At 42.1% G+C, this 14,067-nt stretch overlaps 1 protein-coding gene and 1 pseudogene across 3 annotated transcripts in view; one reads left to right on the top strand and one right to left on the bottom strand.

Annotated features, from left to right (window-relative positions):
• The window catches only part of LOC135204911 (TBC1 domain family member 9-like), a 42,417-nt pseudogene extending 28,710 nt beyond the window's left edge, over positions 1-13,707 (bottom strand).
• LOC135204507 (hemicentin-2-like) overlaps positions 1-14,067 on the top strand; it is a 111,446-nt gene that overhangs the window by 74,366 nt on the left and 23,013 nt on the right. The gene's annotated exons all lie outside the window — the stretch shown is intronic.

Below are 14,067 nucleotides of genomic sequence, written 5' to 3'. Positions count from 1 at the left end.
CTCTGTATATTATGCACAAGAGTTTGAAATCTTTCAACAAATTTCAATAAAAACGAGAAGAAAGGTAACTGTACCTCTTCATGTCTAATTCAAGTATGACCTATATTCTTTCTTCAAACGCTCATAAATAAGTACAGCTAAGAGCACCATTAGGTACAAATGCATTCGAATCTCACCACAGATATAAATATGTCTGAGGCTTCTATTTTCATCATTTTCTCAACACGAGCCCTGAATTCTCCTATAAATAATCACCCTATTTATTCCTTTTTCCTTTTGCAGTCTTACTCTTTATCTGTTTTCTCAGTGACTGACTGACTGGTCAATTTCTTTGTCATTTTTGCCTTCCTCCTATAAAGAATAATCCTTCGTATAGGTCCTACAAGGGTCCAGAAATTCTGACACCACTGTCTTGTAATTTACTCTGTGCTCCGTAATAATAGCCTTGTACCGTGTACTTTTTTGCATGCTGAATATGACAACACTTGATACTTGCCTGCAAGAATAGTAGTTCACCAGTTTTTCGCCATCAGGCAAATTGAATAACTTCTGAACTTATGAGAGACTGCCTTGAAAGTCTCTGAATCAGGATCTGTAACAGAAAGCAGAACATACACTTCAGCGAGGAGATGTGGACCCATCTGAAACTCAATTTACTCACAACAGCCCACTACTCAGCACTTTGATTTGGTTTAAAGGTACCTCACGTAACTATGAAGTTTAAGAACATGCATAAAGGTAAATATACAGGACCTGACAGCAATTGTTCAGCTCATACGAATAAGAACTACCACCACACTTTCACATGAATGGGAATTTTCCATGCACATTTCTGTGCAAACTCAAAAAATTATAAAATAATTCCAAATCAAAAATGCACCATACAAGTATTTGCTCTATCAAAACTGTCCTAATAATATCAGTACAACAAATTAACATACTCTTGGCCAATAGTCATTATCTTCTGCAACATGTACTATCAATAACAGACACTAAGCTAAACCATAAATCAACAGAAATGTTAAGAGATATTCAAAGGTTATCAGCACCATAAGCCCCCATTATGGCACCATACATCACTGAGTTTCAGTTAATGAAACTGGGACTGCCTGTAGTACTGAATTAATGATGTAATAAAATGGAATGCAAATAAGTGAATGGAGAGTAGTGTAAAAGGTCTGAGAGGTGTAACAAGATGAAACCCTTGCAGTTGCAATATGAAACAATTGTTAGGAGTGGGTGCAAAGTAAGATGGAAGAAAGAGAATACAAAATGGAGGTACAGTAAAAGGAATTAAAGGGTTGCAGCTAGGGGCTGAAGGGACACTAAAAGAACCCTAAGTAAGGGATTTTGACGAAGGAAAAATCTATTTCTGGGGAGATACCTGTGTCGCCCGGTGAAAAGGATCCTGCTATCCACTTTTCTTGTATAGTTTCTAAATATACCAGAGATAAAAAGCTAGCATTGGTATGCAGAGGTTACTACCCTTGCGCGAGCACCCAAGGGCGTCGGGTATAAAGTACAGGGCGTGTGAAAGCCACTATTTACAGGTCTCCTTGCCGATTTAGAGTTCTTCCCTTTCAATTTATACTAGAAAAGTGGATAGCAGGATCCTTTTCACGGGCGAACACAGTCGACCCGAAAAGAAAATGCCTAAATTGCACCACTGTGGGATACACTGAAGGTACTAACCCCCTGCAGGGAGAAAAACAATGCAGTAACCACTGTTAAAAAAGAAATATACTACAAACGGGAACACTTTTAAAAAATCAGAAATTACAAAAGACTTTGTACCTGGCGTACTTTGAGGATCCGTGACCGTAGAATTGGCAACCAACGACTCAATTTTACAACGGACGAAATCCGTCACATCTTCGTCGTTGTCGAACGTCGCCAAAATCGTCATGAGGTTCCTCTCCAACCACACCCAATTTTCATCAATCTCTTCCTTCTTCAGAGAGACTGCGACAACTGAAAACAAATAAAAATGAAATTTTCATTATTAAAATGAAGTTTTTTTATGGATACTTAACCGAACAATTATAGAACCGTGATTTCCACGAGCGGCAGGATACTAAAATAAATTCAAATTTAGCGCGTCGGCGTCGCCAACACTGGTGGTGATGACGTCATCTCCCTCCACTCGCGGGAGAGCCAGGTACAACTGCCGAGGTGAATCCAATTCTTTCTGCACTCCATCCACCTAAGGGGAGGAGGGTGGGTATAATCATAATTGTTCGGTAAGTATACAATAAAACTTCATTTTTAATAATGAAAATTTCATTTTTATTGTAGTGTCTTACCGAACAATTATAGAGCTGATTACACATTTATGGGAAGGTGGGATTCAGTGGGACCACTAGTATTTTTAAATGGTTACATTTATTGCAATACCAGTAAACACTCAAGGTGTCTGTTGTACCTTACCTTGTAAGAGAGCTACAGCAGACTGTTACTGCCTCTGGTCGGTGCTCTTCTTACTATTGTAGAGGAATTGGAATTTGACCAAAGTTAGCCTCTACAGGAGTGGAATCCTTCCGTAGTTCAAGCGAGTCAAGGCTGACTGACGGAGGATAGTAACAACAAAGATTGCCCTTGCCCTGGGCTAAGACCAGAATTCAATCATACAAAACATTTGTCACAACACAGATTTAACATATATACCCAACCATTGTAAAAATCTGACCTAACAGACTGGTGGAGTATCCCAGGTACTCAGTTACCCCCAGCTTCCCTTGAACTCGACAACCTATTCAAGGTGAAAAGTTAGCATAGAGGTGACGACCCCTGTGCCGTTTCTCCCAAACACCATGCCAGAAACCGCCACAGGACCTAATGTTTTACAATTCTCGAAAACCGTTTCTATCTCTTTGAGATAATGACTCGCAAAAACCGAATTCGATCTCCAGAACGTGCTCTGAAGAATCGAAGCTAAAGATAAATTCTTTCTGAATGCTAAAGAAGTTGCCACTGCTCTAACCTCGTGAGCTTTAACTCTCAGAACGGAAAGATTGTCGTTCTCGGACTGCGAGTGAGCTTCCCTGATAAGCTCTCTAATAAAGAACGATATAGCATTCTTAGAAAGAGGACGAGAGGGATTTTTGAACCGAGGTCCAGAGCTTAGAAGATTGTCCTCTAATACCCTTAGTGGCAAACAGATACTGCTTAATAGCCCTGACTGGACATAAGAGCTTTCTTCCTCCTCATGTCCAACCAAATCAGATAAGTTCCTTACCACAAAACTCCTCGGCCAAGGATTAGGAAGGATCTCATTTTTGGCTAGAAAGGTCAAAGATACCGAAAATACAGCATTGCCTTGAGAGAAACCGACTCTTTTGTCTATAGCGTGCAATTCGCTGACACGCTTAGCAGAAGCTAGTGCAATAAGAAAGAGTGCCTTCTTAGTCAAGTTCCTGAGTGAAGCCGACTTCAAAGGCTCAAACGGTGGCCCCATGAGGAACTTAAGCACACATCTAAGTTCCAAGCCACTGTATCTTGCGGGAGCTTAGTGGTTTCGAAAGACCTAATGAGGTCCGACAGATCTGAATTGGAGGAAATATCCAAACCTCGATGTCGAAAAAACCGAAGAGAGCATGGCTCTATATCCTCTGATCGTCGAAGGAGCCAGTTTCTTAGAGTTCCTAAGAAATAGAAGAAAATCTGCTATTTCTGTTAAAGAGGTCGCAGAAGTAAAGACTTTAGCACTTCTACACCACTCTCTGAAGATTCTCCACTTCCCTTGATAGAGTTTGTTAGAAGACTCTCTCCTACAACGAGCAATAGCTTCTGCAGCTCTTCTTGAAAATCCTTTCGCTCTGACAAGATCCGGACAGTCTGAACCCTGTCGAGCTAGAGCGGACAAGTTTTGGTGGAACCTCTTGAAGTGAGGTTGTTTGAGAAGCCACTTCTCTGGAGGAAGAAGTCTGGGGAAGTCTACTAACACTGGAGAAGGTCCGGGAACCACTCTTTCCTGGGCCAAAAGGGAGCGATTACGTTCTTAGCGTTACATTGCTGTGCGACATGAACTTGTTCAGCACCTCTCTTATTAGGACCGACGGAGGGAATGCATAAGCTTCCAGACCCGACCAATCCAACAGCATTGCGTCCACCGACCAAGCTAGAGGATCTGGGACTGGCGAACAAAAGAGAGGAAGACGGTTGTTCCTTGATGTCGCGAACAGGTCTATTGACGGTCGTCCCCAAAGGCGCCAAAGTTTCTGACAAATCTTGTTGTCCAAAGTCCACTCCAGAGGTAACACTTGCTGTTGACGACTTAACTCGTCCGCCAGGACGTTCATCTTTCCCGGAACAAATCTCGGGACTAGCTGAACCTTCGCTTCGTTGACCACAGGAGGAGATCCTTGGCTACTCGTACAGAGAGAAAGACTGAGTCCCCCCCTGTTTCCGCACGTACGAGAGAGCCGTGGAGTTGTCGGAATGCACTGCCACTACTCGACCTTCTACTAAGCTCCGAAACTGTCTGAGCCCCAAGAAAATTGCTAACAGTTCCTTTACATTTATGTGGAACTTCTTCTCCTTCTCCGACCAAGCTCCTGAAGTCCGTTGATTTCCCAGTAGGGCTCCCCAACCTGTGTCCGATGCGTCGGAAAAGAAACTGTAGGTTCGGGAGGATGGGTCGTTAAATCTAACCCTTCTTCCAACCTTGCTCGAGAGAGCCACCACCTTAGGTCCTCTTTTATTTGATCTGTGACAGGAAAGGTAATCGAGTCTGGTTGTGTCTTCCTGCACCAAGAGGCTCTCAGGAAAACTGCAGAGGTCTCATGTGCAGTCTTCCCAACGTCACAAATTTCTCCACTGACGTCAATTTGCCAGGAGCCTCATCCACTGATTGGCAGAACTTACCTTTTGTCCAAGAACTCCTGAACTGTCTCCAGACAGCCTTGAACCCTCTTCGGGGACAGAAAAGCCCGAAAAACTTGAGCATTCAGAATCATCCCCAAATAAAGGATGCTCTGAGATGGAACAACTGGGACTTCTGTTGTTGACCAGAATTCCTAACTTTCTGGCAAGATCCAGAGTTGTTCCAAGGTCCTTCATGCACGACTCTCTGATTCCGACCGGAGAAGCCAATCGTCCAGATAGAGGGAGATTCTTACTCCTAATATGTGCAGCCAGCTTCCTATCGGGGATAGAACCCTGGTGACCAGCTATTGAAAACTGAGGAAGCGGTCGCTAGTCCGAAGCAAAGCGCCCGAAACTGAAACACCTTGCCTTCGAACATGAACCTCAGGTACTTCCGAGATTCGCGATGTATCGGAATGTGAAAATAAGCGTCTTGCATGTCCAGAGAGACCATCCAATCCCCTGTCTGATGGACTCCAGAACCGACCGAGTGGTCTCCATATGAAATTTGTTTTCTGGACATGCAAGTTCAGGGCGCTCACATCCAAAACCGGCCTCCAGCCCCTGATGACTTGGGAACTACAAAAAGGCGATTGTAAAAGCCTGGAGGAAAATCCCCTTCTATCTGTTCTATCGCTTCTTTGAGAAACAAGCGCTTCCACTTCTGCGGCTAGCGCCAGAAAATTTGTCTGAGCCCGGAGAGTATGCCTGGAATGGAATTGGCACAGGTGAGAGCGAGGGAGGTGAAACGAGAGGAATACGATAGCCGAACTTGAGTACTTGCACTACCCAGGCTTCTGCTCCTCTGTTTTCCCATTCCTCCCAAAACAGCGCCAGCCTGGCTCCCACTGTTGGGGCCATTGAAGAACCGAGCTTTCATTTGGAAGGTTTGTTAACCTTGGCCGAGGACCTTAGACTAAGGTCGCAAAATTTGACTTCGGCCGAAAGAAGCGCTTGGGTTTTCTCCCTCGAAAAGGCGCTTGGGCCAGAGGAGAAACCGAAGGAAACAGTCTCCACAGGAGCTTTAGGTCTCTTAGTAGACTGTGCCAGTAAAAATCCGAAGTAGATTTCTTATCTAGCGCAGACGAAATTGACAACACTACATCGTCTGGAAAGAGGTTATCTTTCACAAAAGGAGCAAACAAGAGAGCAGACTTCTGTTGGGACGTAACCCTTTTAGAAGCAAAGGAGCACCAAAGTTGCCTTTTCTTAAGGGTACCAAAGGCGATGAGCGAAGCTAACTCATCACATCCATCCCTAATGGATTTGTCGCACAGGACAGAACACCAATCCAATCCTCCGCTAACTCCTGAGAAAGAGAAGGACAGTCTTCGATCTTGGCCGCTAAAGCGCCAATAGTCCAATCAAGGAAGCTAAAGACTTCCAAAAGTTTAAATTGATTCTTTACAACGTGGTCCAACTCAGGCGCTGTAAAGAAAACTTTCGCTGCGGCGAAAGCAGATCTTCTAGAGGAGTCGATTAACTGGAGAAGTCTCCCTGGGAGGAGGCAGAAACTCCCAGAGAAGGAGCCTTCCCCAGTTACATAAAACCTATACCTCTTACGAAGCAACTTAGAGGGAGGGTAAGCAAAAAGAGCCTTCCCTAAGTCTCTTTTCATAGACATCCATTTCTCCGTCTCTTTCAACGAATGTCTAACCGCTTTAGATAGAACAAGTTTTGGAAGGAGAGGGTCTGAAGTTTTCCTCCTCATCAAAAAAGTCGAAGTTGGGGAGCGCGGGGCCGCTTTCTCAAAATAATCTGGATAAGATACCAGAAGAAATCTAAGAGACGTGAATAACACGAGAGGTGATGTGAATCCTCCTCCCTCTACTTCTTCTTCATTCTCCGATACGCCGAAGAAGTAGACGGAACTACAACCGGATCTGAAGGTTTCGAACCACCCTTGGACTCATTCATCCAGTTGGTTAACATCTCTAACTGCTTGCGCAAAGGCGCCAGAGACGAATCAAAAACAGTTAACGTAGGCTTGGAAGAGCCTAAATGTTCAGCAGGAGGCGGAAAAACTACTTGCGCCTCACTCGGAGCCGCCGAAATTCGAGGCGAAACAGGCGCATCAGGCGTAACAGACAAAAAAGCCGCCTAAAGAAACACCCTTAGAAACTGCTAGCTACAGCGCTAAAACCACAATCTCTACTAGTAGATGGAGCCGAAAAAGGCACAGATTGAGGCGACGAACGAGCCGCTAACGGCCGCGGCGCAACCCTACTCTCAGGCTCCTTATACCGCTTGACTGGAGGAGGCGAAGAATCGGCGCCTGAACGCCTCTTTAAGGACGCGAAACGGGCGAATCTCGCCAAGAGCGCCGCGCGACGGAGACGAATCGCTTGAATCATTCGAAAGGCGTCTGACCGCAACACCTTTCCAACGCTTAACCGAGCCCTGTTGAGGCGCAACAGGCTCAACAAGAGAGGCGCCTGTCTGTGGGCAAATCCCGATCGACTCCCTTGGACTTCTGGTATGTCTTCTCCCCGGTGCGGGGGAGCTGGACAGTGACCTTTGTCTAGGAGACGTGTCAGGACAGACAGACGCACCCTCAACTACACTCTTACCTGAAGCCGCTTTCTCCAAAAACGTCTTAACTGAATTACCAAGTTGCAAAACCGTATTCGCTAGTACCGAAAATTTCTGATCTAACCTCGATTCCAGACTGGCAATGGTGTCGGAAGAAACTACACGGGAAGCCGGAGAAGCGGGTTAGTAGGAGGAATAGGAGGTGTAGTTAAAGGAGACATAACAATTTGAGGAGAAACAGAAGGAACAGAAGCATCGCAAGACGAAGCGGAGCTAAGTCTACTTTCCCTAAGCGCTGCTTTTCTAATTCTGTCTTTAGCTAATTTCTCCGAGTATGAACTAAAAACTTCCATTGAGAATCAGTCCAATCACTACATCGTTACATGTTCGATCTGCTGAACAAACCTGTCCCCACCCCCTACACTTAACACATTTAGTGTGAGAATCATATTCTAACTTGGATAATCTAGTTTACATCCTGAGATGCAAAACCTAACTCCCGACGGACTAGAATCCGACATGGCAACGCCTAAATAAAAAGCAAAATAACCACAACGCCAAAAAAAGAGTACTTCACCAATTCCGAAGATCAATTCCACAAGAAAAAAAAGCGAAGCAAAGTCATCCAACCGCACCGACCACCGATGTTCACCGGACGCCGGCAGGAAAAGAATTGGATTCACCTGGGCAGTTGTACCTGGTTCTCCCGCGAGTGGAGGGAGATGACGTCATCACCACCAGTGTTGGCGACGCCCGACGCGCTAAATTTGAATTTAGTATCCTGCCGCTCGTGGAAATCACGGCTCTATAATTGTTCGGTAAGACACTACAATAAAACTATATGCTTAGACCCTTGTAACATGGGTTATCACGAATTAGCTATTAGTGACGCTACATGCACTACCACTGAGAGTTCCAAAGGTACGAATTCATTTTCTTCTCTCGTCACATTTGAGCAACGTGTGACCTTACAATAGCTTACAAAGTATCAGTGATTATGAAATGCAGATCAGACTGTCACCTGAAACTTAGGGTGAAGTTTAACCTTTCCACAAAGATAGAAATGAAACAATTACTGTAAGTGGATCCCAGGCAGCCACATAGTTGTTGGCACATCATACCTTAACGGATACAAAACAAAATAAGATAGTATACAGTGTTTCCCTGTATTTGCGGGGGATAGGTACCAGACCCCCCGCCGAATAGCTAGAACCAGTTAATAGCTAAAACATGCAAGAAACCCCTATTAAAAGACTGAAAAGGGCATATTTTGTTAGTTAAAACTCTAGAAGAACCCACTAAAAATGTTTATACCTGGTCTTTTAAATAGTTTTTATAAAAAAAAAAAAAATAAATAAATAAATAAATAAATAAATAAATAAATAGTATTTTATGATGCAATTAATTAAAAAAATCAGGAAATGTGTGATATTTCTCGTAGAAAAATTCCGCAAATAAGCGAATTTTCCGCAAACAATGGGGGTACCTATATGTTTCAGAGAGAGAAATCCACGAATACATGAGTCCGCAAATACAGGGGGTGTTCACTGCAGTACAAGAAACCCATTTAAATTACTGTAATACAACTCTGCGGAAGGAGTCTGATGTAAAATTCGATATGGGGGCGGCTTGGTATCGAAAACAGAGTCCAACGTTCCCACCAGGATCCCTGCAAAGCCTCGAGACCCATGACCTGCCCCCTTCCGATGCTGCAGCAGAAAGTATGTGTTGGCAACCTCTGTGTCCCTGCAGATGGAAAAAAAAATATTAGTTCAGAATATCAAATTTAGGCCAAAGGCCTAGGGATGGGGCCTATGAGGTCATTCAGAGCTAAAAGGGAAATTGATGGAAGAAAGAGAATATGAATGGAGGTACAGTAAAAGGAATAAAAGAAGCGTGGCAAGCAAGAGCTGAAGGGATGCTTAGCAAAGAGCCTTAAGTAATGCCTACAGTGCACCTCGTGACATGCCAAAAAAAAAACTATTAAATATTGTACTTCTCATTTCAATATACGATAAGACATTTTAATTCTCATTTTAACATACAACCAACATAGTGGAGAGTTATATGAGCTGCCTGTATATTACAGTATCATTAGTATTTAGAAAGATAAATACAAAGGAAATGGAGCTTGTAAAAACAAACATGAAGAAATATCTACAAATATATATTTCATTTCACTTCTGTATTCAAAATCTTGAAGACCTAACTTGAAAAGCTGATCTATAAATGCAGTACTACGTATAATGATGCCAAGCACACACAATCGTTTGGTACGCTTGCAAAGTACAATACGTACATACTTCTAATATACTCAAGCAACAAAGCTATGAAAAATACCGTAAACAAAGCAATCTTATATTGGAAAAACTTGTATAAAACTTTAATGAGAAGTGAAGGCCAAAGCTAGTCTATCTGGACACGCCATCGTAATCTTTAGGTTGGTACAGGAACCAGGGGTTGGCAACTTATGCCTAAAATTTTGGCCTAATCAAAAGGGAAAAACAATAGCATTATGTACATCGCGTTCACACCCTCAAGTTTTCATAATGAATGGATGATAAGTCTAAACATAACAGCTTAGGGCCATTATCTTATCAACTTCAAGATAGCAGAATAGCAAAAATGCAACCACTAGTGATAGCAGAGCACCGCTGAACCATAAAAGCATATGCTAATAAGAGATCAATTTCTAAAATATTCTCCCATTTTATTTTACATAAAGGACTGAGAGGGACTGTACTTTCAAGAATTACATTCTAAAATAATCCTTAAACATGGAATACTAAATAGTTCTTATGATGATATCAGGATAAATATAGTACAGTATTACTCAAATCTTAAACTACAAGAAGCAGTATGGAGCATTTTCTTATCATGAACATCTGGACAAAGAAACACTAAAGAACCTTGAGCCAAATGGCACAACAGAGTTTTATGGTAGCATCAGGACACCACCCCTTGTTTATCTAACTGATTATTGTACAGACATAAGGGTTGCTGGCTAATGAAGAATTCAGGTGTGCATACGATCAAACTGAATTAATGACTGCTCAAATCAAATCCTGTCCTAATTCTGCCCAAAGGAAATATGGCTCTGCGCTACTATAGAAGCCACACTATCTATACAAGATACTTTTTTTAGAATATAAAACCTGGCCTAAGTAATCACTTTTGTTATCAATAGGTAGGCATAAAACACACCACAATAAACACTTACCATTATGTATTAAATATAGCCTAAGAAAACAACTCTCGAAAAGCCCTTGCACTGTCTATCAGTGGAGCATCTAAGTTTGGACAAATGGCCACTATCCTGCAAGCAGGTTACATCATGCCCATAACCTCATGAGGAGACTACACTGCACATTGCTTGTAAAGATCAAGGCCATGTAACTCATTCAACATGCTTGATGAATGGATCTATGAACTATGGAAACTTGTCAGTATATACCTTCCAGTGAAAAACCCTGAGTTTTCTAGTTGGAAAAACAATATTTTACATCAAACTTGAAGAGCTAGCCTCAAGAAGCCTTGAAATCAGTCAGGCATGATCTAATGTCTTAATTAAAGGAAAACACTATGGCATGCTTACTTAAGAGAAATCAGGGGTTCTTATAAAAGGCACAGTAACCCAAAAGAGGAGGCTGGCTAAGTCATTATGTTTGTATCTCATTCCCAAGGATCAACTCCTCACACTTTGCAAACATTTAGAACTTAAAATTTAAGCAACTCACAGTTTATACCCTCCAAACAAAAGATAAGTTGGGCAGAAACAATGCAATGCACATTCCTCCTATGTAGGATCTCATTACCCAAGAAGAGAAATTTATCAAAATATTGTAAAATGCAACTTGAAATTAGTTCCAGCCTATTCTAACTTCCCCTACAATCAACAATTTCCTATGCTAACCAACCTATAATTCTGTTACCTAACCTCACACAGAAAGCTGTGTCCTACCATGGAAGGGGTTCTCACCTCAGAAACCTTTCAGAAGTAAGACTTTTGTTCAAAATAACATAAACAACTCCTAAAATCAATGAGTTTTTATTGTGGTCCTCTAAATACAAAAAACCAAAACACACACACACAGCAAAATGGGGGCAAGGCAACAGTTTCAAAGATATTCCTAATATCCTTAAGAACTTTCGAATTAAAGTAGCATTTCAGAACAACGACAGTAGTACATACTCAGAACTCAACACTCCATATTTCAAGTCAATGTTCCTCTTTCTCATTACTTTATGGATCCTTTACTGTGTTTTCATATAATTTTTGGTCTTTTTAACATTGTGCAAATGACTTTGGTCTTCTTAACATATTGCATATGACCAAGAAGCAACATAGCAGCCAACTCTCCTGGAACGTGGCCACTTCCCGAAAAAGCACTTGAATTATGCCATTATTTCATAATTTAGGAGAAACCGCTTACTTTGAGAGGAGTATAGAGGTCCCGTTGTAATGCCTGGATGGGCCACAACTCTTGCCTCAAGCTCATGGCAGTGAATTGAAGTACTACTTTTTCAGGAAGGTGGCCATGTTCTGGCCAAAATGTTGCTTTTCTGTCATTTACCTTAACCAAAAACAAAAGGGAACTACCATACAAACATAATTTAGACCAAACTAAAGCTTACGAAATTCAAACACTGTTCCCACGAATGTACTGTGTGCTTAGAATTGGTCACCAATATACATCTCCCCACTGAGAGATTAGATCTTAACATCCCATAATGCTGCCTGGTTGTATACGGAACACAGCCCAGAGACAATATTACCACAAAACCAAGTAAATTACTGCTAGTAGAATTTAGAATGTTAAATTTTCGTGTTAATCACGACGCCAGGTCAACGATCCCTTTACCCTAGCACTATACGATTCTTCTCAAACTCCTAGCCGCTACAATGTTCTTGACCTTGAAGATTTCTTGTTCCCTCCTACGCTAGCCTAGCCATCACATCCCATACTTGCTGTAACATATTCAGCTTGATTTTTCTAGATTTCTTGTTGCCTCCTACACTAACATCTGAAACTTGCTGTAAACATATTGAGGCTTGTTTTTTTTCCCGCAATACATTGGCTTCTAGGTCAACTGCAGTCTGGGAGGGGGTAGGGGGAGTATATAAACTACCTCACAAATGGCCAAAGAAAGGAGAAAGGCCCCTTCAATGCCAGGTTAGATAACAATATCATAGGTTAGGTTAAGTTAAGAGGGTAAAACTTTATACTGTTATACTATGGCCTGGTTCCCAACAGTCGCCGACGTGAATACCGACTGACATAGATCTATATTGCTATTCCGCGGCAGCCTAGACTATGGCAGTTGCGGTTTTTCCATGCAGTTTTACTTCCTGAACAAGAATTTTAAGTAATATATTCGGACGACTGTAATTAACCCCCAGGGACCAGTACTAAACACGGCGAAATACATTGGACGCCCCACCCCTAGTGGATGTATTCGCGGTTACGTTCTTTGCAGTCCGTGCGGAACTTTTCTTTAGAAATACCCTAAGTGACATTTACTTATGTTTTTGTTTACGTTTATGACATTTACCTCATTTGTTGATGTTTTTAACAGTCATCCCAAAGGGACAGGTAGTAAACATGGCACCCATTTTGCACGTAAATTGGGGTATACCTACCTAGTTACTGAAATAGACTGGGACGCAATTTTACCCAATGCCCCACCCCTGACAAATCAGGGAAAGATGCCCTGGGTAAAAAGGAGGTTCATAGGTAGCCCAAACCTCTTGACAATTTGGACCAAAATAAAAAGAAAAGTACTCATAATCTCGAGGTTGACAAAAGCTCCTAAATTTACAAGGTAGTACCTACTACTAGGCTACGTACTAGCTAGTAGGTACCTAGGTTCGTTCCTGCACGGAGCACCGGAAATCCTGCCTACCCTGTGGGCATAAACCTAACCTCGGGCATCCTACAAAGTCCTGACTTGACAACCCTACGAATCCAAGAGTGCAAATGCTGGCAGGATCCTAAGGATTTATAGAGACGCGAAACCACGAGGACATCGTCCTTACCATGACATCTATAAATGACCGTCCTAAAATACTACGGGGGAAAAATGGTTTATTTACGTACGGGACATCTGCCCACCCCCAAATGAAATACAAACAAACGTTACATGACGTCATACGCACCAGAACCCGCCCGAAATGAGCACTTCCTCCGGTTTCACCCACATTTTGTATCAAAATGAACAGCGTAGTTATTTACGTGACCAACATTATTCACGATCAGCTGATCACTGTCACATCCGGATGTTTATCTGCGATCTGTTGACTTTCGGTGCGGAGGGCGGAGCTCGGAAGCCGCTCTCTGATTGGTCTGATTTTAACTAAAGCCTTAAAGCCGTTTTTTGATTAGTTCAATTTTATCGAGAGCTTGGTAGCCGGTCATTGATTGGTTACACTTCACCTGGAGCCTCGTAGCCGGTTTTTGATTGGTCGAATTTTTCGTGAAGACTGATATCGTTAAGATGTTGTTTATCATTTATTTTAATAATAATTAATTATGTGTTACACTTGATTTATTCACTTTTAATATTAATTACTCTAATTACTCATTTATCTCCAATGGCGCTCAACAACATTTTTTCTAGCGTTCACATTCAGTTTAAAAAGTCACATGAAGTGTTAATGTTATTCTGAACCTC

The sequence above is a fragment of the Macrobrachium nipponense genome, chromosome 47 (genome assembly GCF_015104395.2).
Source record: "Macrobrachium nipponense isolate FS-2020 chromosome 47, ASM1510439v2, whole genome shotgun sequence".
NCBI classification, from domain to species: domain Eukaryota; kingdom Metazoa; phylum Arthropoda; class Malacostraca; order Decapoda; family Palaemonidae; genus Macrobrachium; species Macrobrachium nipponense.
The sequence above is the reverse complement of the archived record's forward strand: the minus strand, read 5'-3'. Positions and strand labels throughout refer to the sequence as shown.